Source organism: Lissotriton helveticus, chromosome 3_2, assembly GCF_964261635.1.
Source record: "Lissotriton helveticus chromosome 3_2, aLisHel1.1, whole genome shotgun sequence".
In the NCBI taxonomy this organism is placed as follows: domain Eukaryota; kingdom Metazoa; phylum Chordata; class Amphibia; order Caudata; family Salamandridae; genus Lissotriton; species Lissotriton helveticus.
In genome coordinates, this window is record NC_136062.1 from 270,468,307 (window position 1) to 270,493,598 (window position 25,292).

At 38.2% G+C, this 25,292-nt stretch overlaps 1 protein-coding gene and 2 long non-coding RNA genes across 5 annotated transcripts in view; 2 read left to right on the forward strand and 1 right to left on the reverse strand.

The window, feature by feature from the left end:
- LOC144826646 (uncharacterized) overlaps nt 1-25,292 on the reverse strand; it is a 382,563-nt gene that overhangs the window by 238,513 nt on the left and 118,758 nt on the right. The window lies entirely within an intron of this gene.
- The window catches only part of LOC144826643 (uncharacterized), a 358,756-nt gene that overhangs the window by 185,680 nt on the left and 147,784 nt on the right, over nt 1-25,292 (forward strand). The window lies entirely within an intron of this gene.
- Nucleotides 9,924-10,586, forward strand: LOC144826647 (uncharacterized). Its single transcript, XR_013609870.1, has 5 exons — nt 9,924-9,953; nt 10,044-10,103; nt 10,195-10,254; nt 10,345-10,404; nt 10,529-10,586. It is a non-coding gene; the product is annotated as an uncharacterized LOC144826647 (long non-coding RNA).

Here is a 25,292-nt window from a genome sequence, read left to right on the forward strand (position 1 = left end):
TGGGCGTAAAAAGAAGGCGTGCACATGGCGTGCACGAAGACATGTGATGAGAACGTCACAGAAGTGTCATAAATGGGTGGATACATGGAGGGGGCTACCTGGGCAGCTGGAACCTTTAACCTAGTGGTGCGCGCAAACGGGCCATGACGTGTAACTGGGGAGAGCTGGGGGCTCTGACTTCTAGCACTAGAAGAGGAGACTAAAGTCTGGGATGTCAGGACGACATGTACCTATAGCATATCTGGTATCTTGTGTTTGGAGTACATGTTGATAGAATCTAAAAGTCATCAGAGCAAAGGCTACTTGACACTAAGGCTGGTGCGTGCATATATTCTTCATGTATTGCGTGTACTATGAATCTTCTATGGATATTAATACCGTAATTCTCTTGCATGGAGACAGGAAGACTAGACTATAGCTGAAGATGTTTATGCGGTTCGTTAGCTTAGGAATGTGAAGACGGAGAGCTGAACTGATAACTGTAGGCATAACATATTCTTGGCAGGCAGGCAGAGCCAGGCCGGGCACCGCGCTGCGCGGCAGGAAGTAAGCAAAGGGTCAGGGATGCAGGTGGGGGCTGCATCGCTCCTCGGAGTGGTTTCAGGAGACTGGAGCTTGAATCTGGTGTTCAGGCCCTTTGAGGCCTAGAAACGGGGACAATTCGGTGAATTAACGTGCATAATGTAAAACGTGGGCAACATAGGCCTAATACTCGTTGCTTTCACGGGGACTGGATAACTAACATACTAACGTTGGACACAACTGTAATTGCGTCTTTATTCGGTCATAGGGGGACATATGCATATTAATCATGCACATATTACATAGGATGGGGAACACGTAGGGACACATGACAAGGCAAAATTCAATTTTCCTCATTTCTGCGACGTATGACCTTTGGGTGTGTGTTCTTTCCAGTGCTCTTTCCAGCAGTAGTGGAATACCTAAATTAGTCTACCTTCCTTTATGTTTTCTCCTTTTTTTAAGATAATATGGGCAGTATAATTTGAAGTACGGTATGAAAAGTGTTACATTCCCTATAGCCTGTGAGTTCTCACTCACACATCTCATCACCCTCCTCACTGCCGCTGCCAGGAAATACTGTATTATATTGTAATTTTATTCATATAGGATTTACTACCCCTGACAAGGCGTCAAAGTGCAGTTTGGAAAGTAGCACGCTACTCCGGCACTCAAAAAGGATTAGTGGTGGATTAGTCTAGTGACATTTCAGTTAATTTGAGTGGTGAACATGTAAGCCTGTAAGTTGAGTTGAAAAGGATAATGGACGGATGGAAGAGGAAAGAATCTAGAAAGTGTTTATTGGGAGATCATAGTAGTAAGATGAGGTTTCATATGAGTATAAGGTGAGATGCGGGAGAGAATCATTTCTAGAAATGGATTAGCAAGATCATAGTAGTAAAAGGAGTTTTGGGGTTGTGGAAAAGTGTAAATTCTATGTAATTTTGACTGTTGCGTCCATTTCGTTTCTGTCGTGTTCATTTTACTCTCTGCTGTTCGCCTTTTCATCCAGTCTGTGTCCTTAACTTTAGCTGACCTCTCTGACATGTTCAATCTAATGTACGTGCTGGGGGGCTGCAGCTGCTGGTGCACCTGGTCTCAGATTTTATCAATTGATTGCTTATTGCCACCATAAACATTCCTTACTCCTCCTTCTCATCTCCTGTCCACTTGGTCACCAATCTGCTCGTGTTTGCCTGTCGCTATATCCGTGTTTAAACCTGTTTCCTCCAGTTTTCCTCCCCATGCGATTACACTGCAACAAAATGTATATATGGGTAATGGTTTCTGTGTTCAAGGTACTTCCTCCCACAACACTTCAGAGTATTGTTCGGATGCAGTCCCACTCATGAGTGTTTAATAAACTTGGATCGTTTTACTTAAACTCCAGTGCCGCTCTCTCTTTGTTAGTCTTCGGACCAGTGGACGAGACAGTGACCCTGCACCCATGTGCCCTCACGGGGTTACATTTCCACAATTGGCGCTCAGCACATGGGGCCCCATCAGAGAGGCGGCCATCCGAATGAGTAGCCTCGACGAAAGATCGAAATTATCACTGAGGAAGCGCACTGCATGAGAAGACCCTTGTCTTTGCAGCCGGCGTGAACTTTTCGGTTTTCCTGACTTGACCCTCCGGGTGGTGGCCGATCTCGACTGGGGCTTCTTTGGCAAATTTGCAGGGACCATTAGGTTGACCAAAGATTGGCAGGTGGGAGTTGAAGACTTCTGTTTGGTAAGGTCGCTGATGCAGCACACTTGATTGCTTGGTTTGGTTTTGGCATTGATTTTTTGCAAAGACTGAAGGCAGACATAGTGGGGATTTTTCTCTTTCTGAAACTTGTTTAGATAAGTAATATTTTACATATACTTGTAAAAGCATGCCTGCTTTGAGCACAATGCTGCTGTTGAAGTACTGAAATGAAATAAAATGAAATAAAATGAAAATGACATTCATGAAAGCGCATGGCTACCCGGAGGCCTCCTAGCGCTAGGCATGACCAGTACTCAGTAACACAGACATCAAGGAAACAAGAAAGTTTTCAGTTGTTTACGAAAGGTGTGGTGGCTAGGTTCCCTGTGGATGAGGAGTGGAAGTACATTCCAGAGCTTAGCAGTGTTGAGGGAGAGGCGTCAGCCACCGCGTCTAGACCTCTTATTCCTAGGGGTTTCATTTAAGTGAAGCTCATCCGAGCGAAGTTTCCTCCTCGCTTTGTATGGGCGGATCATGGCCGAAATTTAAGGTGGGCTGTTCCCTTGCAAGGATTTATGGATGATGCAAATGGCTTTAAAGCTAATTCTTTCCCTCACTAGCAACCAGTGGAGGGCGTAGAGAGCCGACTTGGCTGAGAGATGCTTTGGCAGACCTAACAGTAGTCTCGCTGCGCAGTCTTGAACGTCAGGTTCTGGTCTAGCCAGATAACTAGACTTTTTATTTCGGGCTTGGGGACTGTGGCTGGGCCCATGCATACTGGCCATCTGGTCCCAAGGGTTGCATGTAGGGGATTGCCCATGATCATGATCTCCGTCTTTTCCCATCCACTTAGTGACCTCAGATAGGCAGGTATTCAGGACCTCCGGATGTTGCGTCACTTGGTTCAGAGCTACCACCAGTAGGGTGTCATCTGCATAGGTGACCATGCTGATCCCAAAAGGAGCCACAACTGCTGCTAAAGGGGCCATATATACATTGAACTGGTATTGAAAAGTACTAGGACTCTTTTGGAACAAAGTCAGCCGGCTCCCCCATAAGGGATATGTACATAAAATATGGTATTTGTCCTATAATGTATGGCTCATTGTGGAACAAATACACGAAGAAAGAGTCTGATCTACAGTAGCCAGTGAATGGGTGATTTGATTCTAAGAAGGTTCAGTACGTGGAACAGAGTAGACAGGATATGTTTGATTGTTTGTGTATGTGGGATAAGGAAGTGCGTGAGAGAGCGAAGAAAGTAGAAGCTATAGCAAAGAAAGAACAGCAGAAGACGGTATATCAGTAATGTGTTGAATTAAGACACAAGGAAATGCAGGAAGGAACAGAAAAGGGAGATCGAGAATGTCAATTGCAGGTAAATGACCAGTACCCTATTAGACGTCCTGTCTATCCAATACTTGAGTCGCTTTATGAAGTCGTAGAAACAGAAAAGTCTCAGACAGAGAAAACAGATGTTCCGGTGGAGGGGGACAATCCTAGTAGTAGTAAAGTTGCTATGAAAATAAATGTGTGAAGCTGCACCCCTGTATGTTTCCTCGAAGTGAACAAGAACAGATGATGATAAGACTTCTGATGATGCAAAGGGATATTTCATATATAATTGGGTCTATACTCCTTGGAGTAGAGCAGATGTTATGGCCCTTTAGACCGCCTTGCCCGACCCCCGGAAAAATCCCGCCGCCTTCTATGAGAAGGTGGAGGGCGCCATCAGTTCTTGCACTATGACCTTAGCGGATATAAATATGTTCTTTGTGCTTATTTTGCCCCCTTATACGTGGAGAACAATATGTAAAAATAATGAAGCTGATGAATTTGGTGACATCTGGGTAAAATTAGAAGAAATTGATGCGGACAGAGAACCTGCTAAGAAACCGCAATAGAAGATATTAGATCTCCCTAAAGCTATTGTGACTAAATTAAAGACTCTCATACCACCTAAGAAAATAGATGAGACTACGTTAGTTTCGGATTTCTTTTCAAGATTTCAGGAGACATTTCATGATGTTAGTGGCCAGTCCCTGGCCGATGAAATAGGTAAACACCTGTTCATTGACAAATGTGTTGCTAATATGTTACCTGAAATATCTAGTCGCCTCAAGGCCAGTGAAAGTTCTTGGACCACGTCTTCCCCAGTTTCCCTTCTGACAACAGCCCAATATTATGAACGACAGGAACAAGAAGCAAAAGGAAGGGAGGATAAAAAAGTTAAAGATTTGAAAACAAAGGTTTAGATGGCTCAAGCATATTGTCCACCCTTTAGAGGAGGTGGAAGAGGTGGACGTGCAATGCATACACCCAGAGTACACCCTATCCTTCGGGCAAATTTGTCTCCTGATCAGTGTGCCTATTATAAAGAGACTGGGCACTGGCGTTCTGAGTGCCTCTTTTGCAAGGCCAACAGTATCAGCGGGGAAGGGGAAGTATGAGAGGGGGTCCCGGGAACGTAGGAAGCTGGTGTGGTGCAAGTACTCGCCCCCAGTTTGAGGCAGTCGAATAGGGACCGAGCTACCCTAATACCTTTGACAAACAACACCAGTACCAAATGACTGATTACTCTGCTGATACACCTACAGATTCCAATTATTTATAGGGATGCCTAGGACAGGGTGTGGGCCCGGTTGAGGTGCCAGAAGATGAAATGGGTCCCTATATTGACGCAAATGTCTTTGGATCTACTGATCAATTTCTGATTGATACAGGGGCTCCCCATCGTACCCTGTCTAAAAGACTGGTTAATAGGGCTCCTCTGTCTGGCACATTGATAACATCGATAGGACGCCTACACCCAGCCCACTACCACAGCCACTTGAATTCGGACTACAAAATTTCACTGCAACATGTCCATACTTGCTCTCCCCTAACACTCCAGATAACATTGTAGGTATCGATATGCAAAAATATTTTCGTGCTACAATACACTGTACCCCAGAAGGTGTACGTGTTATACTTAATGACAACTATCCAATCATTGATAGATCTTGCCTTACCTTGTACCCTGTGGGCTAGATCAGATACTGATGTGGATCAAATGGCTATTCTACTTGTACAAATTCAAGTGAGAGAAGGTGCCTCATTGGCTCGTTTGCCCCAATATAAGATATCTCGAGAGGGCGAGGAAGCATTAGCAGGTATTGTTCAGGATTTGATTAAAGTGGGTGTAGTGGAAGAGATTCCCTATAATACCTGCAATAGCCCTACCCTTCCCTTTTTTGAAAAAGGACACTGATACTAAGATTTACAGGCTCATTATTGATTTGCGGGAGGTTAATAAAATAGTGGTGCCCCAATATCCAGTAGTTTCTGATATAACAACCCTCCTCACTATGGTCCCTCCCACTGCCACCACATTCTAAGTAATTGATTTGAAAAACGTGTTCTTCTCAATACCCATTCACCCAGACAGCCGTTATCTATTTATATTCACACTGAAAAACAGATCCTTCCTGCTCTGTAGAGCTCTACGGGCTATACAGAATGTCCCAGTATTTACAGTCAGGCATTAAAGCAACAAATTGATTCCTTTCCTGTACCAAAAGGGGTGGCTCTTATTCAGTATGTCGATGCTAGCTGCAGATACTCCTGAGCAATATGAAGAAGATACATTGTTTCTATTATCGTTTCTTGCATCACATAATAACCAAGTCTCTAGAAAGAAATTGCCGAGGATCCTGCCGAGTGCAGCTCATATCGCCCTGTCTCCTTAATTAACACAGATATTAAAATAGTGACAGCGTTCTCACTAACAGGCTGGCAAAGGTGGTGAAATAATTGGTCTACACCATAAACGTGTTTAGCCGGCTACAGGAATCAGACAGCACATTCATAAATTTAACTTAGCACTGGCACATATGGACGAGATATTCAAACCTGCAGTTCTTGTCCAATTGAACTTTTAAAAAGCCTTTGATTCAGTGAAATGACCCTTCTTCCATGGAACTCTAGGGTGAATAGGGCACTTTTGAGGCGGTTTCACATGTTTAGAGGAATCCTCCAGGTGTGTCCACTGTCCCCTCTCCTTTTTCTGTTCACTATTGAGCCTGTGGTAGAACTAGTCAAGGAGAAGCCCAGAACTGGAGACTCAGGTGGGAAGACAGTATATCACTATACTTGGATGAGGCCTTGGTCTACTTGACCGATCCCAAACAATCTCTCCAGAGGGTAACGCAACTTCTTGACATCTATGGAGAGGCTACTGGACTTATGGGGAATAGTAGTAAGCCGGCTGTTAACCGTAGTGAAGGAATACTTTTGTCACACAAACTGCTTGTGTTAGTACCCCATTCAGTTGATGCCTTGCTAAACCAAACAAAGACGTAGCATTTGACTAGTGCTCGCTTGACAGGATATGAATTTACACTTTTGGCCCCCCATATCACGCTAAAAAGATGCTTGGCTCTCAATCCGGCCACATTATTGCCATTTCCATTTACTCAGTCGCAATAATCACATGATTGCATATTTCTCACTGAAGAGCAAACAAAAGGTTGTGTTGACCTACAAGATACTCCCTTCTTCATTACAGACGGGGAGGTATGGGTTGATGGGTCATGATTGAAATTACCCGATGGCAACACATCTGCTGCCTATGCTATTATGACACTCCAGGCACTAGTTGAGACAGCTCGCATCCCACAGAAATAAGCTCCAGTAGCCGAACTACTTGCTCTAATAAGAGCATGTGAGCTTAGTACAGACCTGATTGTCAATATCTGCACCGATAGACGGTATGCGTTCGGGGTAGCGCCCAATTTTGGCCTTCTGTGGAAAGAACGCGGTTTTCTAACTTCACATGGAATACAGATAGTGCATGGAGAATTAGTGCACAATCTTCATACTGCCTTAACCTATCCTAAGAAAATAGCTATTGTCAAGTGCAGCACACACAAAAATGTGACAGATAAAATAGGAGCAGGTAATGCCTTTGCGGATTGCACATCCCGTGAGACCGCAACGCAGCGAAGCACCACATCTATGTATGTGGTTAAATCGCAAGCTGAACGGTGGCAGGATGCTAGACAGGAAGTGTTGGACATGCAACAATCTGCCTCCTCTGATGAATTAGACCAATGGTCTAAGGAAGGAGCTTTGGACGATGAGGGCTGTTGGAGGAGCAAGGATATGACTAAATGGAAGTTACCCACTGCATACCTATACCCTCTGATCCATATGGCACATGGTCCAGACCATGTTGGCGCATCCCCAGTAGCAAAGCAGCTAATGCAAGTCTGGGACCATTGTGATATTGCTGGGACTGCTAAAAAGATAGTCCAGTCTTGCCTAGTTTGCCTCCAGTACAACCCTGGGCAGGGAACACAAACTCCAGAAGGAGGGTTTGCGAAACCAACTGCACCCTTTGAGGTCCTGCAGATGGACTACATCCAGTTTGAGCACTGCAATAACCTCAAGTATGTCTTAGTAGTAGTCTGTGCCTTCAGCAAATGGGTGGAGGCATATGCTACTAAAGACAATACAGCCCTCACGACTGCGAAAATACTCCTGAAGAAATTCTTTCCTCGATTCGGTGTTTGCCGAGTTTTATGGAGTGATAACGGGCCTCATTGCATTGGACAGGTTGTAGAGTATGTTATGAAAGTGCTAGTGGTCAAGCAGAAGTTCCATGCTGCTTTTCACTCACAGTTAGCAGGCTTGGTGTAACGTTATACCTCTACCTTGAAACTGAAGTTGGCAAAAATACAAGCTTCCACTTCCCTGAAATGGCCTGACGCATTGCCCTTAGCACTACTTTCCATTAGATCAATACCTCATACACGCTTTGGGCTTACCCCTTATGAGGTAGTGTTCGGCAGCCCCATGAATTTTTGGGGGGTTCCTTAGCCTCGCCCTATACACAATGTGCTGTACACATTAATAAGTGATTATCTGTCTCAGTTGACTGACAGTTTACTTTCTATTCATTAGCAGGTTTGAGAAGCTGTCGCGGACAGATCGCAAGTTGACGGACATGGCATGCGTCCAGGGGACTTTGTCATGGTAAAGGCCTTCCAGCGGACGAACTGCCTGAAACCCTGCTGGAGAGGCCCTGAGCAAATCCTCCTCACCACCTGAACTGCAGTCCGAGTGACCAACAGGAAGAATTGGACCCATGCCAGCCACTGCAAGAAAGTCGCACTCGCCTTGGTGGATCCTAATGCGCTGAAGGATCGCGACATCCTGGTCACAGAAACGGGACGAGCTGCATCACCTGAAAGAACTGAAGTCGTTTTTCCGGATAACACTATCCCGGGCACATCCTGGTACCTACTTCGATCCAGGAAGAAAGACACTCCAGGGCAAAACAAGACAGGTAAAGCCATTGTCCTGAGTGGTTAAGCCTGACTACAAAGGAGGGTCAGTCTATTAGTGGCTACTCGTCTCAACCTCAGTGAAGAACCAACGTCCACTCAAGACTCTTAGGGCACTACAGTTCTTGTCGTTTGCTGAAAGATGATCCCCCCTAAGGAGAAGAAGGGGATTGCTTCGACCATGTATAATGGCTGTACACTTTGCACTTTGGTTTGACTTTGACAGCTGCCCTTATCGCTACTGTAATGTGAGTAGTGGAGGAAGTAATGCCTGGGGCTTCCTTGCTCAATATTACTGCTAAATGGGATCACTGAAATATTATCGACGGTCACATTATCGACTTGCAAAAATATCGTTGAATAATTATCGACTACAAAAATATCGACTTTGCATACTTATTACACAAACTACAAAAATATTGAGTCAAAAATATCGAGTATTTAGAATATCGAGATCATAAATATCGCCTTAATAAATATCGACTACAAATATATCGTTGTTCATGACATTACCCCTAACACTACAAAAATATCGACTACTAAAATATAGAGTTCAAAAATATCGTTTAAAAAAAAATATTGAGTTCTTTTTTGTACCCTTTCATGTCTAAAATACAATATTAATCGTCTATAAAACTCATTGCTCTATACAAAAAACATTTTACATATAATACCTGTTACTTTTATAACATTCCTATTTATCTACATTTGCTATACATTCTATTAAATGCGTTCTATCATTTTAAAAATATTCTTTACATTTAACTAACATTTTCATTATTTTTTTCCACTTACACATCTATTTCATTTAACAACTAACCTGCTTTAATGCGGAAATCACCACATACCACCATTCTCACATCAACAAACACACCAATTAACAAAAAAAAATTCAAACTAGCCTATACAATCCTTCCTTTCATCCTACAACCAATCAAATCAAAGCACACAAAATACACATACTATAAAAGGGATACATGCATTCTACCATTTGCTGCTGCTAACTCTATAGAAAGAAGATGCCAACACACTGAAGAATTTGTTCCTGAACAAACATCTTTAAAGATCCAGCTCACTACCTAATTATTCAAGTAAGTTACAGTGCATTATTTAGAAATCTAAATTAGTAGTCTACTATTTTACTTATATCTCCTAACTCTTGCACTTATTTAATTTTTATCTCCTCCTACATTTCTGATAGAAACTACTACAAATAAATTCCTAATACATGCTCCTATTTCTTCACCTAAAAAATCTGATAGTAAGTATATATTAATGCTCTGTTATACACCAACTGCTGTTTTTAAACACTATTTCACAAGATTCATACTTTATTTTAAACATTTTATTCACAGATATTCTGAGATTTTCCTATTTCAACACTACAAATGTATAAAACTACACTAATTAAACATGTAAGTATATATGTTTTTGTTAGTAAACACCCAATATTAAAAATGCTATTTTCTAAACAAGATATCTTGCATATTACATCTTCCCTACAGATCCAATAAAAACATCCAACATCAACTATACCAAAAGACAAGACTACCCTTGTAAAAAATGTAAGTATACTTGTAATTTGTCTAAAACTTCCGAAAAAAAAGAAAACTATGTTCTTAACACCATGTTATGTATTTTATATTTCCTCTACAGATATTGTGAATACATCATACATCTATTCTACCTACAGCAAACAAAACTACTTATTTAGAAGTTAGTATACTTTTAAATATTTCCAATTTCCCAACGGTTCCAAATATTTTTTATAATATTTTACATTTATTTATTCTATCTTCTGTACAGATCTGAACTTTACTACCTTGATGTACTCCACCAAATACTACAACTCAACTATTTAAACAAGTAAGTATATGTAATGTTCACATCAAATGTACTACTAAGCAAAATTAAAAACTGCTTTTTCCTAGGAAAAACGTTTGTTATGTGTAAACATTAACTTAGCATTTCTATATTTTCATACCAACAGTAAATAAAGAAATACATACAAGAAAATCCTTCAAAATACAGTTCTGCATTTGTGATTACTACTTTTAGTAACTGAAAGTATAAATACATCATTAATTATGTTACCACCACAAAGTGAAATATATGTTTTTGGATTTTATTTCTTTCTACTCTTTCCTAGAACAAGTAAAACAAAATGACAGAAGGTGCTGAATTTGTTATGTCACAGAAAAATAAATTACTGTTATGTTATATGGGTTATGTTTATAATCAGGAAAGACAAAGTGGTAGAAAAGGTTTCTGGAAATGTACCAAATATTACTCAAACAAATGTTACGGAAGGGCTACTACTGAGGAAACTAATGTGTTATTTACCAGGGAACACAATCATCCCCCCAATGTCACAGAAATTGAAATAAGAGATGCTTTAGAAAGTATAAAAACTGCTAGCACACAAAGTGATAAACCAACAACACAAATCCTTAAAGAAGAACTGTTAAAAGTCCCAGCCCATGCTTCAGGTCAACTACCCTCTATTGACTCCCTAAAACGCACAATTGCATACACTAAAAGACGCACTTCCACAACCCCACCCAACCCTACTACTTTTGAGGAAATTATTATTTCACCAGAAATGTCCATCACACACAATAAAGACAAATGTATCCTTTTTGACAATGAAAGCAGTACAAACAGAATCATAATGTTTGCAACTGCAAGTAATTTAAGAAAAATCCAACAGTGTCCCCAATGGATGATGGATGGAACATTTAAACCATGCCCAAAACCTTTTTATCAACTATATTCCATCCACGGTTTATACCATAACTATAACATCCCTTTCATTTACTGTTTGCTACCAAACAAACAGCAAAACACTTACACAGAAATATTAAATGTTCTCAAAAATGAAATCAATAATTATTTTCCACAAAAAATAATTATTGATTTCGAATTAGCTATGATTAATAGCATTTTGAAAACATTTCCCCACACAGCAATCCAGGGTTGCTACTATCATTTCAATCAGAGCATATGGAGACATCTCCAGAAATCAACTTTAAGTATTCTATACTCAACAGATAGCACCTTTGCCTATCAAATTAAAAAATTGATAGCACTGGCCTACGTTCCTGTTACCGATGTAGCGGAACACTATAATTTAGAGGAATGAAGATAAACTAACCCCATTACTGGACTATTTCGAAGATACTTGGGTGGGAAGGTTGCACAGATCTGGACATCGACGCCAACCCAAATTCCAAATCCCTTGGTGGAATGTCTATCTAAGTACTTTAAACCAAGAGGCTAAAACAAACAACAGTGTGGAAGGGTGGCATAATGCTTTCCAAGCGACCACAAGCAGAACCAGACCCACATTCCATAACCTACTAGAAGCTTTGAAAAAAGAACAAAGCTATCAAGAACTAAGAATGGAACAATCTGTGACCCAAATTGGTCCAAAACTAAGTAAACAAACTAAACAAATGTTCCGACTACTGCAAAGTGAAGTCACACTATATCCTACAACTAGAGGATTAGAATACCTGTCAATAATAGCTAAAACCCTACTATAAAAATGTCTACCAAATATACTAATGTCTTCTTACAATAATGGTACATATAAAAATCATAAACATTTCTAAACAATTATAAATAATACATATTTGTTTAACAAACTTATCAAAATTTGGGACATTATTTCTGAACAAATATGCAATATTTATAATTACATGACACATACACATTACATAAAGATCGACATTTCCCACCCAATAAAAAAAGTACTTTAAATACTTACAATTTTTGTAGATGAAAAAGACGTAATGAAGCACAATAAAATCCATACAATCCATTGCAATGTAGGACAATTCCAATATGGGAAACCATCAAAAACCCGAAAAATATGTAAAAATAAAATAAACGCTCCAGGAAATTCCGAAAACAGTACTGTGGACACTTTAGTATTTAAAGTGATATACACACAACTTTTAAAAAACGGTCACGCATATCAATGTATCAATCCAATACGAAACCCTCCAAAAACCCGAAAAAAGGTTAAAAAAATTTAAATCCGCTCCTGGCAAACACGAAAAATAGGAGATACACGTCAAAATATAACCATAATAAGTCATACATTAGTATCTCCGAAAAAAAACACGCTTCCTTCCATGTACTTTTCATGCGAGGAACCGGAACCTGTAAAAAAACATACATAACGAAACCCACCCACAAATAGCCCATAACATTTGTAAATACACTCACAATTAACATTAACCATGTAAGAAGACATTTCCTAACACTTACAATAACACTAGAACTAAAACATACACGAAGCATCTATAACGACGACATTTCACCTAAACGCTACGTAAACAATTCATACATACACACAAAAACACTACACAGTTCGAATATACCCTCAAACATTACCACTCAGTTATAAATTGTATGTAAAATTAACCTTACCTCTCTCCACACGAAGCAACTCCCAACCGCGAGCTTCTCCAGTCCTGAATGAAGCGCAATAACCTTACGCGGTAAAAAAGTAGTCCCCTTAAACCATTTTAGAAAAGGTATCATAGAAAATACAATGTTATAGTATAAAAATATAATACATACACATTGTTATTGTAATAAATTAATACACTACACTCATTATAATTTAAACTGTTTAAAAAATATAAATTTATTTAATAGTAATTAATATATAGTAATAATTATATATTAATAATATTAAAAAATTATGTAACACTTGAAATAATATATGTAAATAATTTGTTATTTTGTAAATTTATAGGAATAACTTTGTGTTTATTTATAACTAAACATTATAATTGTTTATGTAAATAATTAATAATAATAAATAATATAACTTATTTATTGTTATTAATTAAAAAATTATAACCATTTACTATATAAATAATGCCCAAAAATAATGTATTTTTATTTCTCTGAATGTATGTTTTTCTGAAAAGAAGAGATAAATGTTTAAGTTTATTAATTAATAATAATAATAATAAATATATTTGTTATTATTTTTATTAATTATTAAAAAAAATTATAATAATTTCTAAGTATTATAAAAATATAGAATTGCATAAATAATCATTTGCCAATACCAGATATTATTATTAAACATATTATTCCCCTTCACAGTTATAAAGTTAACAACATAATATATTTATATGTTTGATTTAAAAACAACATTGTCTGAAATATGTGCCAAAAAATGTCTTAATTTGTATTTCCATATCTTGAGCAAATATAATAATTGTCATGTTACTTTATAAAAATGTTAATTTAAAAATTAAAAAATTAATAATATTAATATATAATATTAACATTGTTAAATATAAATGGAAGAAGCAGAAAAAAAATGGTATTTTTTTTATTTCAATATAAATACTTGTTACTCAAAGTTAATGATGATAAATATTTTTATTTACAGAAAAAATGTTGTGAAATAATTTTGTGTGAAAAATTACAACATGTACATAAATGATAATGTGTTATTATGCAAATACTACATTTCCAAAAATGTTTATGTTATTTTTGATTGTGATTGTATAGTAGTACACATTAAAAAATTTCAAATTTGTAATAAAGTTTTGTGAAAACATCCATTTTGCATTATTTAGTAATATAATAACACGGTAATGTACAATTATATGCAAATGTGCTGGACACTGACCAATTAATAATTGCTATTCCTACTCCATTCAAACTATTATCAGGGAAGTTGCAGGACACTGACCAATTATTATTTACTATTCCTACTCAAGTGAAACTAATATCAGGAAAGGTGCTGGACACTGACCATGTATAAATTAGAATAGCTACTTTAGTATAATGTTATTGTATGAAATTTTGTCAAAATATTATATATTTTTTATTATTTTTTTTACATATATTTTTAGGTTTTTTTTAGCTGAGTAGTACAAAAATAATTTTTTACCATAAAAATTTGCAACTTTTTGTCACTAAAATTTTTTAAATTTTTTTAAATATTTTTAATATTTTGTAGCACACTTTATACACAAAACTGACCCTGAACCCTAAAAATACCCCTTTACCCAAAAACTGAAAACTGACCCTGAACTCAAAAATATACCCCTTTACCCAAGAACTGAAAACTGACCCTGAACCCAAAAAATACCCCTTTATCCAAGAACTTAAAACTGACCCTGAACACTAAAAAATACCCCTTTATCCAAAAACCCAAAACTGACCCTGAACCCTAAAAATACCCCTTTACCCAAAAACTGAAAACTGACCCTGAACCCAAAAAATACCCCTTTACCCAAGAACTGAAAACTGACCCTGAACCCTAAAAAAAAACCTTAACCCACGAACTTAAAACTTACCCTGAACCCTAAAAATACCCCTTTACCCAAAAACCCAAAACTGACCCAGAACCCAAAAAATACCCCTTTACCCAAGAACAGAAAACTGACCCTGAACCCTAAAAATACCCCTTTACCCAAAAACTGAAAACTAACCATTTTAGAAAAGGTATCATAGAAAATACAATGTTATAGTATAAAAATATAATACATACACATTGTTATTGTAATAAATTAATACACTACACTCAATATAATTTAAACTGTTTAAAAAATATAAATTTATTTAATAGTAATTAATATATAGTAATAATTATATATTAATAATATTAAAAAATTATGTAACACTTGAAATAATATATGTAAATAATTTGTTATTTTGTAAATTTATAGGAATAACTTTGTGTTTATTTATAACTAAACATTATAATTGTTTATGTAAATAATTAATAATAATAAATAATATAACTTATTTATTGTTATTAATTAAAAAATTATAACCATTTACTATATAAATAATGCCCTAAAATAATGTATTTTTATTTCTCTGAATGTATGTTTTTCTGAAAAGAAGAGATAAATGTTTAAGTTTATTAATTAATAATAATAATAATAAATATATTTGTTATTATTTTTATTAATTATTAAAAAATGTTTTATAATAATTTCTAAGTATTATAAAAGTATAGAATTGCATAAATAATCATTTGCCAATACCAGATATTATTATTAAACATATTATTCCCCTTCACAGTTATAAAGTTAACAACATAATATATTTATATGTTTGATTTAAAAACAACATTGTCTGAAATATGTGCCAAAAAATGTCTTAATTTGTATTTCCATATCTTGAGCAAATATAATAATTGTCATGTTACTTTATAAAAATGTTAATGTAAAAATTAAAAAATTAATAATATTAATATATAATATTAACATTGTTAAATATAAATGGAAGAAGCAGAAAAAAAATGGTATTTTTTTTATTTCAATATAAATACTTGTTACTCAAAGTTAATGATGATAAATATTTTTATTTACAGAAAAAATGTTGTGAAATAATTTTGTGTGAAACATTACAACATGTACATAAATGATAATGTGTTATTATGCAAATACTACATTTCCAAAAATGTTTATGTTATTTTTGATTGTGATTGTATAGTAGTACACATTAAAAAAATTCAAATTTGTAATAAAGTTTTGTGAAAACATCCATTTTGCATTATTTAGTAATATAATAACACGGTAATGTACAATTATATGCAAATGTGCTGGACACTGACCAATTAATAATTGCTATTCCTACTCCATTCAAACTATTATCAGGGAAGGTGCAGGACACTGACCAATTATTATTTACTATTCCTACTCAAGTGAAACTAATATCAGGAAAGGTGCTGGACACTGACCATGTATAAATTAGAATAGCTACTTTAGTATAATGTTATTGTATGAAATTTTGTCAAAATATTATATATTTTTTATTAATTTTTTTACATATATGTTTAGTTTTTTTTTAGCTGAGTAGTACAAAAATACTTTTTTACCATAAGAATTTGCAACTTTTTGTCACTAAAATTTTTTTACATTTTTTTAATATTTTTAATATTTTGTAGCACACTTTATATACACAAAACTGACCCTGAACCCTAAAAATACCCCTTTACCCAAAAACTGAAAACTGACCCTGAACTCAAAAATATACCCCTTTACCCAAGAACTGAAAACTGACCCTGAACCCAAAAAATACCCCTTTATCCAAGAACTTAAAACTGACCCTGAACACTAAAAAATACCCCTTTATCCAAAAACCCAAAACTGACCCTGAACCCTAAAAATACCCCTTTACCCAAAAACTGAAAACTGACCCTGAACCCAAAAAATACCCCTTTACCCAAGAACTGAAAACTGACCCTGAACCCTAAAAAAAACCCTTAACCCACAAACTTAAAACTTACCCTGAACCCTAAAAATACCCCTTTACCCAAAAACCCAAAACTGACCCAGAACCCAAAACAATACCCCTTTACCCAAGAACAGAAAACTGACCCTGAACCCTAAAAATACCCCTCTACCCAAAAACTGAAAACTGACCCTGAACTCAAAAATATACCCCTTTCCCAAGAACAGAAAACTGACCCTGAACCCTAAAAATACCCCTTTATCCAAGAACTTAAAACTGACCCAGAACCCTTAAAAATACCCCTTTATCCAAAAACTGAAAACTGACCCTGAACTCTAAAAAATACCCCTTTATCCAAAAACTGAAAACTGACCCTGAACCCAAAAAATACCCCTTTACCCAAGAACTGAAAACTGACCGTGAACCCAAAAAATACCCCTTTACCCAAGAACTGAAAACTGACCCTGAACCCTACAAATACTCCTTTACCCAAAATTGATTAATATTATTTAATTACCAATTAATTATTAATTAACAATAACAAATAAGTTAATATATTAGCACATTAGCTGTAATTAATTTAATGTAATAATTAATATTATTATTTCCAAATTAATTAATTAACTATAACTAAAAATTAAATATAGAAAAATGACTCTAAATAATATAATAAACTAAATAATAGTAATTAATTACCAATTAATTAATAATAAAAAATTATATACAAAATTATATTATTTAATTAACTAATTAATAATAATTATTTACCAATTAAATAATAATTATAAATCTTTACAAACATATATTAATTAATTATTTATTTTAAATTACTCCCCACCCTTATCCCCTATTAACCCAACATCCCGCTCCTATACATTAACTACAATTTATAACAATAACAAAAAAATTTATATATTAGCACAATACCTGTAATTAATTTAATGTAATAATTATTATTATTTTTTCCTAATTCATTAATTAACAATAACAAATTATACTATATATAAAAATAACTCACATTAATTTAATTCACTTATTAATATTAATTAATTACCAATTAATTACTAATAATAAATATGTACAAAATTATATAAATTAATTACCTAAATAATATTAATTAGTTAATTAATTAACTAATTAATATTAATTAATTACCAATTAATTGATAATAAAAATGATGTACAAAATTATACTAATTAATTAACTAATTAATATTAATTAGTTAATTAATTAAGTAATTATTAATAATTATTTACCAATTAATTAATAATAATAAAAAAAATTCAAACATATATCAATTAATTATTTATTTTAAATTACTCCCCACCCTTATCCCCTATTAACCCAACATCCCGCTCCTAAACATTAACTACAATTTATATTACTATTAATAAAAAATATTTTTTTAACCTTTTTTCTACATATTATCGATATTTTTTACTTTGACTATATATCGATATTTTGTCTTGTCGATGTTTTTGAGTCGATATTTTAGTACTCGATATTTTTTTATCATTCATTTAATCGATATTTTTCCCAAAGATATTTTTGTTATCGATATTTTATTATTATCGATATTTTTAACTCGATATTTTGTCCATTCGATATTGTGCAGTCGATATTATGTCTAGTTACCTGCTAAATGTTCTGCTACAAAGGAACACCATTATTTTGATTTGCCGCAACATGAACAGGGGTATCGGAAAAATCTGACAAACAAGTCATTCCTTCAAATGTTGCATCAGACACACCAGCTAAGCAATGCTACTAACTGTTGGATTTGAGGCAAAATTCCTCCTCGTCAGAACATAAAAGGAATCCCGTTGCCACCACTGCCATTTTCTCACAAGGGCTCATGCCGAGCTTGGTTTGAGCTTCTATATGCTTCCTACAAATGTAACCTCTCAGAAACATGGGATGTGGGCAACCTCAATGCCAAATTGAATAAAGTACGCTATCCCAACGAAGATGGGGACCCACAAGCAAAGGGGACTGTCTTGGAGATGGAAGAATATAGTAGAGGAAATGCAGCAACAAAATATGTGTATCAGAACTCTAGATTGGCTAAAGGAAATGGGCCACCTGTTATCTCTGCTGTTCTGACTACTGGCCCCCTTGGTGTACAGAGTACAGGCAATGTGCTAGTGGGTCACAGTAACTGTACTATAGTGTTGCAAATGTCTACGAGGGGCCAAAGCAGCTTCCTTGCATCACGTCATACTTATTTCGTTTGTGGAGCTAAGGCATGCTACTTCCTACCTTCAGGCTGGTCTGGTACCTGTTACATAGCCTTCCTTTTACCACCTGTGTTTCTAGCTCCCCCAACATACCACCAAGATTTGCAATTGTTCAATCACCAAGTTGGTAGTAGGAGAAAACGTGCCATTGATGTCTCTGTAGTCGATCAGTCAGAGTTCACATGGGAACAATATACAGACTGTAATAAAGGATTTTTCTTCTTCGTTGGCCCAGTACAAAACAGCAAACTGGTCCGTCGCCTCTCTCGAACAATGGAGGCAGTGATTAACCAGTCAACTGCGGCCTGAGGAAACTTGACAGAAGAACAAGTATCAGTCTGCATGGTCACTTTACAGAATAGACTTGTTTTAGGTGTTGTTCTAGCTGACCGTGGTGGACCATGCCGTGTCATCAGATCCAGCTGCTGTGTTCTCATACCGGACAATTCACCATCTGTCTATGCAGCCATCTCCAAACTACACAAGATAGCTACCGAAATACATCAAGACCCAGGAACATGGACTTGGACTGGGTGGTTTTGGAACTTACTTTCAGTTTGGGGTTTGAAAGTATTATCAGTCCTGTTCATATTAATAGCTATTATCTTCTCTTGTTGCTTGTGTATTCATTGTGGACCAATGCTCTCTTCACTCTGCACTTCTGCTTGTACTGCCTGCATATTGTCTAAAGCAAATGTCTTAAATGTAAATGTCCGTTTAGCAGTGGAACAAGAAATACTTAGACTAATGATAATAGACATTGATGCTGAATGCTATGCCCCTTACAAGGGACGAAAACTGTCCTAGCTTATGCTAAAAGGGTCATCTGTGGAAAAGTGTAAATTCTATGTTAGCATAAGCGGCAACCATTTTGACTGTTGCGTCCATTTAGTTTCTGTCATGTTCATTTTACTCTCTGCTGTTCGCCTTTCCACCCAGCCTGTGTCCTCAACTTTAGCTGACCTCTCTGACATGGTCAATCTGATGTACGTGCTGGGGGGGCGGCAGCTGCTGGTGCACCTGGTCTCAGATGTTATCAATTGATTGCTTATTGCCGCCATAAACATTCCTTATTCCCACTCCTCATCTCCTGTCCACCTGGTCCCCCATCTGCTCTTGTTTGCCTGTAGCTATTTCCATGTTTAAACCGGTTTCCTTAAGTTTTCCTTCCCAAGCGATTACACTGCTACAAACTGTATATAAGGGTGATGGTTTCTGTGTTCAAGGTACTTCCTCCCACAACACTTCAGAGAGTTGTTCGGACGCAGTCCCACTCATGGGTGTTTAATAAACTTGGTTTGTTTTACTTCAACTCCAGTGCCAATCTCTCTTTGTTAGTCTTAAAACCTGTGGACGAGAGGGGGACCCTGTACCAGTGTACCCTCACTGGGGTACATTTACAAAGGATGAGTCAAGGGAGGGGTAGGTGAGGGAAGAATTTAGATTGGTTGTTTGAGAGATCATAGTATTAAGATGTGGTTTAGGGTGATCCAAGGAGGGATATAGGAGAGAAGAGTCTAGAAAGGGTTATCTTGGAGATCATAGTAGTAGAATGAAGTTTGGTATGAGTCAGAGAGCGGAGTTAGAGGATATATTGAGAGAGGTATTGGGTAGTGCATTGGAGACAAATGGCCAAAACACATTCACAAAGATAATAGCTCTTGCATAGGGGGGACCTATTGGTTGTGCGAATGCTTGCTTTAATTTAACTTTATTGTCTGCTTGTTTTACAGTGAGAGCATCAACCATTTTTACTTCACTCTTAATTGTGCCATTTTCTAGGTGCCATATTGGAAGTGCGCTCGCTAGTATTTGCCAGTCGGGATATGTCATCCATCCACGCCCTATTTTAGACTGGCAGCTCAAAGTCTAAAACCGCCATCCTACCTTCTTGTGTAGGAATCAGTAGTTTCGTTCTGCATCTGCCCACCTCACCCCTATATAGTTCTACTAGTATGGAGTCTATTTCCTGTAACATTGTCTTCATATCTCTGATTAGAAGAATGGTAAAAAAAATATATTAATTAGGGTAAAGACACAATTTTTGCCAAGGGCATTCTTCCCTTGATAGTGATAATGTTTTCCAGAAGGGTTGTGGTCTCCTTCATTGCGTGTAGTGTCGGTTTAATATGCACTTCTAGTAAATCTGTTTCTATTTTATATATTTGTGCCCTCACACACCTCCTAGTATTTAGGTCCCATTTCAGTCCTTTCACCACAGCCTAAGGTTCATCGTTATTTTGTTCTTGCTTAATTTGGAACACATTGTTTCACTTCGATTCACTCTCGGTCCAAATACTGCCCCCAAACTTCCTCAGAATGTTCTCTGCATATTATAAGACAAAATGTGTAAAATCCCAAAGAGTGAAGCATCTGAAAGCCTTTCGGTTTCTGATTATGCATGCAGGTGATTCAACCACTATATGTAACAGTAATGGGGACCCTGGGCATCCCTGCCTTGTTCCCTCCCCATTGTATATTCCATACATATTTGCTTGTTCTGACCTAATGGGGCCCTGCATAGTAATTTATTCCAGGACCTAAAATCTGCCACTGGTTCAATCGTCCCCAGTACTTAATCTAGGAAATACTATTGCATGGAGTCTAAGGCTTTTTTTAAATTCAGTTGAAGTATTGAAATTACTACTGATTTTGTGTGTGTGTCTGCAGGAACATTTAAAATCTGCAATAGCCTTCTTACATTAATAACAGTGTCCTGTCCTGGAATAAACCCATTTTGATCAATTTGTATAAATTCACGGTTGTGAAGTAGTCTGTATTTTGTTCAACGCTTCATTATCTATGTTAAGCATTGACAAAGGCCTATACGAAGCCAGTTCTGGGACATTCCTTCACCATTTTAGGACAGTAACATTACTATTCTTGTATTATCTTCAAGTCAAAACCTTCTGGTACCTTATAAAGTGTCCCAAAATGCCTCACAAATGAATTATTTATCTTATTTATTCATTATACCATAATTCCTTTGAAAGTTCAGAGCTACATTACAGGGTACCTCTTTCTTTGTGGATTGGCCAGCCAGGCTAGAAGTCTGCCTGCTTTGTCCTGTTTACCTGGGCCCTCGCTAAATGTTTTTCGTAATTTTAAATATTGAGCATTTCTGTTAGTTGAGCTAGTTTCTCTCTTTTCTCTGTTAAAGTGTCTTTGACCTCTGAGGGTTCCAGTGTTCTTTGTCTATGTCCCTGAGAACCTGTCCACTAATGATGACCTTAATGGCCTCCCATTACACCAGCTTAGATGAAGCAGTGCTCCCATTTACTTTCGACCAGTTCTATATTTACTCTTCAATGGTACTTCTAAATACCTGATTATCTAGTGCCTTATAATAATAATAATAGGGAAGCTTATAGAGCGCCTGGTTAGGCACACCGGCGTGTCCCCGCGCTATAATGAGTGGAAACAGCACTGCCACAGCAGCCTACGTAGCCAATCTACTGCACAAATAGGTGGGTTTTAAGTTTTCCCCTAAACCTCGACTCTAGCGGTTCCAGGCGCAGTTCCATCGGGAGCTTATTCCAGCTTCTGGCTGCCAGAAATCGAAAAGACCTGCTCCCCATGTGCGCCTCTTTTACTTTGGGAACCACCAGAAGACCAGAGCCAGAGGATCTTAGGGCCCGAGTGGGCTTATAAAGAGTAATAAGGCTCTGTAACGGCTCCGGTGCTTTGCCACCAATAATCCGGTGGCATGTGCACAGGGCCTTGAACTCAATTCTACTCCTCACCGGAAGCCAGTGAAGTGCCTGCAATCCGGCCTTTGAGGCCGATCTTCTGGGCAGCCTCAGAACCAGACGGGCAGCAGCATTCTGAATCACTTGTAGGCGATCAAGGCTCCTCACCGTAGTACCCAGATACAGAAGATTACCATAATCCAGTCGAGCGGTGACAAGGGCATGCACCAGTGTCCGTCTGGCCTCCATTGGAAGGAGTTCCATGACCTTCCGTAGGCCTTTCAGGACACCAAAGCACACCCCCACCACCCGGCTGATCTGGGGCACAAAAGTTAATTCAGCATCGAGCCATACGCCCACATTTTTTGCTTGCTGACATGGTGTAGGAGCCGGACCCAAACAGGAAGGCCACCACGCCGATGACCACACAGACCGCCCCCCCCCACCACGAGCAACTCCGTCTTGCTACCATTCAGCCTCAGGCAGTTGGTCAACATCCAAGAGGCAAGCTCCTGCATGCATGCTCTGAAGCTGTCTGCAGCAAGACCGGGCGCACGCGATAGGGAGATGACCAGCTGCGTGTCATCTGCGTAGGACACAATACGCAGCCCATAGCGCTCAACTATAGTTGCTACCAGGGAAACATACAGATTGAATAGAGTTGGGCTCAGGGACTACCCCTGCGGTACGCCCTGACCCAAGCTAATCACTCTGGAGTAACAGTGCCCCTGCCTGACCTGGAAACCCTGGTCCGACAGGAAGGACTGGATCCATTTCAACACAGCACCCGAAATCCCACCCTCATTCAAACACTGTAGCAAGGTGTAGTGTGCTACAGTGTCGAATGCTGCGCTCAGATCCAGGAGGATCAGGGCCATGGTTTGGCCCTCATCCACTCCCTGTCTGATGGTCTCAACAGCCATAAGCAGAGCTGACTCCATGGAATGGCGGGTTCTCAACCCAAACTGTGTAGAATGTAGGAGATTGGCTTCCTCCACATATTTCATCAGCTGGATGTTCACGACCTTCTCCGCCACTTTAGCCAGATAGGGTAGCAATGAGATAGGGCGATGGTTCTCCATTTTCTCAAAGCTAATATTGGGTTTCTTCTGGAGGGGAAGCACTACCGCCTGTTTCCACCCTTCAGGTACCGTATGCGTCCTGAAGGATACATCCAACAGATGTCTGATATAGGGCTCCAGGATTGATAGGCTTTCTATAAGCAGCTTCAGTGAGGCAGGGTCCCTAGGGGAACCCGAATTTATCGATCTGCAGATCTGTCTTAATGCCTCTGGGGAAGGAGTAGTGAAGTTCTCAAGAGCGTACAATCCCCTGACTTCCCTTTCGGCTTCCACAAACTCAGACACCATTTTGGTTTGTCCCGGAAAGGATGAGTAGATCTTGGCCACTTTTTCAGAAAAAAATTCCGCAATCCGGTTACATGAATCAACTGAGCAATCCAGGGGAACAGTGGAGGACTTGGATGAGGAAATAGCCTTATAGATTTTAAACAGCTCCTTTGCAGAGTTTTCCGCATCCACAATTCTCCTTGCAAAGTAGGCTGCTTTTGCCCTTTTAATAAGCCCATGGTAGGCCCTCCTCTTAGCTATATACTCCTGCTTGGCCTGGCTCAGAAAGGCCACCCTCCATTGCCTCTCCAGACGTTTGCATTCCGCCTTAGCTCGGCGCAAATCATCATTGTACCAGGGAGCTGGTTTCTGTGCACACGGCCCAGAGTTGGTCAAGCATAGTGGGGCCGTGCTATCCAAAGCCTCTATTATGTGTTCATCTAGATTACTCCTAGCGGTTTCTGCATCCATCCCACCCGACCTTCCTCCTTTAGTTAGTGCTTCATTAAACTTAACCTGTGAGAATTTTGCCCATTTCCGACTAGGGTAGTTAGGGAGTGGCCGTTCCAGTATTCTTCTTCCTGGAATGCGCACCACAAAGGGCACAAGGAAATGATCCGACCAGGGAACCGGAACAGGGGGATTTACCACCACTTCCCCTCAATTGGCGAATATCGGGTCCAATAGATGGCCCTGCTGATGTGTAGGGGTCCTTACTCTCAGGTCAAGCGGCAGTGACTGCAGATCCTGGCAGAGACCCGCCGCCCCTCTATCCAGTGGATCTTCGAAATGCATATTTAGATCCCCTAAAATAAGAAATGTATCTCTACGTAGGGCAGCCTCTGTAATCCCCTCCACCAAGCTATCCGAAAACCGGGTGCATGGGCCTGGAGGTCTGTAGATCAAGAACCCTTTTAACGTAGTGCCATCGTTAACCCTAATAGTAAATGCACCTGCCTCACTATCCGTTACCATTAGCTGTTCAAGTTGACATCACAATGGAGATTTAAAAACAATAGCTATCCCCCCCCCCCTCTACCCGTAGGGCGGTCTAGCCTCACCATCAAATATCCTTCCGGGAGAGCCTCGATGACCTCTGGATCAGACCTTGATGAGACACTGAAGACTGCACAAACGCGTGGCGCTGTGTTATCGCGCTTCTCTTTTAAACGCTCCTTTTTCTTATTTTATTGGCCTTATGTTTTTTAACCCCTGCTTTTAGCTGCCAGCATTTAGGACCCTCTTACCTGCACGTT